This window comes from Carica papaya, chromosome 5, assembly GCF_054855325.1.
Source record: "Carica papaya isolate Zhongbai chromosome 5, ASM5485532v1, whole genome shotgun sequence".
NCBI lineage: Eukaryota > Viridiplantae > Streptophyta > Magnoliopsida > Brassicales > Caricaceae > Carica > Carica papaya.
Genome location: NC_142313.1, coordinates 10703299 through 10706693, shown reverse-complemented (window position 1 = coordinate 10706693; position 3395 = coordinate 10703299).

Sequence of the window (3395 nt, the reverse complement as noted above, 5' to 3'; positions counted from 1 at the left end):
ATGATAGAGTCCCATAGCTCGAAGTTTTCCATGCATCCAAGAAGCACCAAAATGTACCAAGGCATGCGACCCCAGTTTTGGTGGAATGGGATTAAGAGGGACATAGCCGACCTTGTATCCAAGTGCTTGGTATGTCAGCAGGTCAAGGCAGAGCATCAGCGCCCAGGTGGGCTTCTTTAGCTGTTACCGATTCTGGAGTGGAAGTGGGAACACATCACCATGGACTTCGTAACGGGATTACCCATGGCACATTCAGGACATGATGCCATCTGGGAAATCGTTGACCAAGTTACCAAATCTTTCCACTTTTTGGCCATTAGAATGACTGACCCCTTAGACAAGTTGGCAAGAATGTATATCTGAGAAATAGTCATATTGCACGGAGTTCCAGTAACAGTGGTATCCGACAAGGACCCCAGGTTCACTTCTCAATTTTGGAGTAGCTTTCAGGAAGACATGGGAATAAAGCTGTCTCTCAGTACTGCCTTCCATCCTCATACTGATCGACAATCAGAAAGGACAATTCGTACACTTAGGGATATGCTTCGAGCATGTGTCCTTGACTCCGCAGGTCATTGGGACGACCATCTACCCCTGATAGAGTTTGCCTACAACAACAGCTACCAAGCAAGCATCGGCATAGCTCCATATGAGGCGTTATATGGGCGCCCGTGCAGATCACCGATTTGTTGGGAAGAAGTGGGCGATAGAAGATTGTTCGGTCCGGAGTTGGTAGAAGAGACCACGTCTAAAATAGTTAAAATCAGAAAGAACATTCAAACGGCTCAGAGCAGGCAAAATAGTTATGCAGACACCCGAAGGAGAGATTAGCGTTTAAGAAAGGCAACCGGGTGTTCCTTAAGGTCACTTATTTCAAGGGAATTAGTAGGTTCGGCAGGAGGGAAAAATTGAACCCCCGATTTATTGGACCTTTCGAAATCTTAGACAGGATTGGTATTGCTGCTTACAGACTAGCACTGCCTCCAGAGCTCTCCAAGGTCCATAATGTGTTCCACGTATCCATGCTACGTAAGTACAACTCGAACCCCTCTCATGTCTTGGCTCATGAACCGCTTCCACTCCAAGAGGACTTATCTTATGAAGAAGTACTAGTCGGTATCATAGACCGAAAGAGCAAGATACTCCGCAACTGGGAAATATCATTTGTAAAGGTCATGTGGCAGAACCACACGCCAAGGGAGGCTATTTGGGAGCTAGAATCAAATTTTAGAGCCCAGTATCCCCATTTGTTCGACCAAGAGTAAGAGACAAATTTGGGGGACTAAATTTCTTGAAGGGGGGAGAGTTGTAACACCCAAATTTTATTATTTATATTTTTTAATTTATTTTAATTTATATTAGAATTTTAGTTTAATTTTTTAATATTTAATTTATAAGGTTTTAATTTAATTTAATTTAATTTAATAAAAATAAAAATAATAATAATGATAAAATAGGGTAAAATTATTTATGGCATTTAATTGAAATTGATTTTGAGAAAAAAGGGTGAAAATTTAGATTATGGGGGTATTTTCGAAAAGAAAATCAGAAACCGGGGGTCAAAACGTAATTTAAGAAAGTTGTACCACGTCAGCAGCCCAGTCAGCAGCCCCAGCCAACCAGAACACGCCGTGTGGCAGGGAAGCTGATGCGGGAGGCCACGCGGGATGGAGCCACGCGGGACGGAGCCACATGGGCGATCTGCATGCACGCGATCGAACGATCTAGATCTCAAGCGTGCGGACGACCTAGATTGAATCACACATGGACGGCCCGGATTGCATCGCGATGGACGGTCCAGATTTATTCTCATTTTAATCACGATCGGACGGTTCAGATTAAATCGTGATGGACAGCTGAGATTAAAAGGAGAAGGTTATAAATAACCTCACCCACACCCGACCTTTGAACCCTAGCCGCCAGTCAACGGAGGAGCCGGCCGCCGCCACCAACCGCCGCACCAGAGGGTTATTCGACCGTTAAACGAGGTACATTTCTCTCCTTGGCTCGTTTTTTGATGTTGAATCCGCCTATGGCCAAATCGAAGCCAAACCACTGGCCAATCGGCCAGAAAACACCGCCCAAGTCCAGCAGCGCCGCTGCGACTTCCCTCAATTTTTGCCTCCGATGAGGCCCTTTCTGGTTCCCGTTCGATGCAATTTTTACACCACTGTGATCACCGTTCTTTTCTCTACAGGTGAACCAGAGAAAAATATCAAATCGTGACTCGCGCCGGAGAAGCCGCCGCACTCGAGAGCTCCGCCGCTGGCAAGTCTCAATTTTTTGTGGTTTTTTGGCCCACGGAGAGCCCTAGGGTTGTTTTATCACAGGAACCAGTGCAAGTTTGGCCGAATTCGGCCAAAAACGGCCAACCCAAGGCTGATCACCACCGCGGGCGGTGGTGCCGTCGTCGGAGCACGACGGAGCCGCCATGCCAAAATTTTGATATTGGCCGAAAAGGGGCCCTGGGTCTGATTTGGGTTGTTTTGGGACACGTGCAGGTACTGGTAGTGCGTTTCAGTTTCCCAAAAAAAATTCAAAGAATTTAAGGACAGCCCGTAGGTGCATTATAGAGCCGATTTCAGACTCCAAAATAAGTAAGGATCTCTCACTCTATTTCCTATCACGACATTAAAGGTTAATAAATGATTAAACAGTATTTTATGAATTCATAAATATGTATAATTAATTAAGATTGCTAATGGGGCTCGAACCTGATGTATTTGTCGGTGTTTTTCTGTTTGATGTATTCTACAGTCTAAATGCAGCATGGTATCTGATGTATTTATTTTATGGTTTTGTATGCATGAATCACGATTTCGTTTATTATGGTTTGAATTATTGGGATCTCGATGTTGTGTTGTTTTGTTTGGTATTCATTACTGGTTTACGTGTTTGTGTATAATTGAATAATTGAGACCAGAAAAAATGGAAAAAGGTATGTGAATTCATAAATGGATAATGGCTACAGCCTTACTAGATATCCTGGGAGATGGTGGACAGACCGGGTCCATAGGGAACCCTACAGGAAATGTGGTCTCTCATATCGGACGGGGTATGGAGACTTTATGTGTTTTGGCGCCCATACCGGACAGGGTATGGGGACGGCCCGTTTTACCCTCATACCGGACGGGGTATTGAGGTTCATGGTTTTAAGGCGCCCATACCGGATGGGGTATGGGGACGGCCCTGGAATTAAGTTATTAATGTTAATGGTTCACATGTAGCGGGGACCCCCTATGGATCCCCATGGATACTAGTAGGCTGGTAAAGGAAGAAATTTGTTGTCTGGTTTTTGATGTGCAAAAGTATAACATGTGTTATGTTACAAAGTGTACATGATTTTATGATGGTTATAATGTTATTGTTTTCATATGTTATTTTCACGAGTCTCA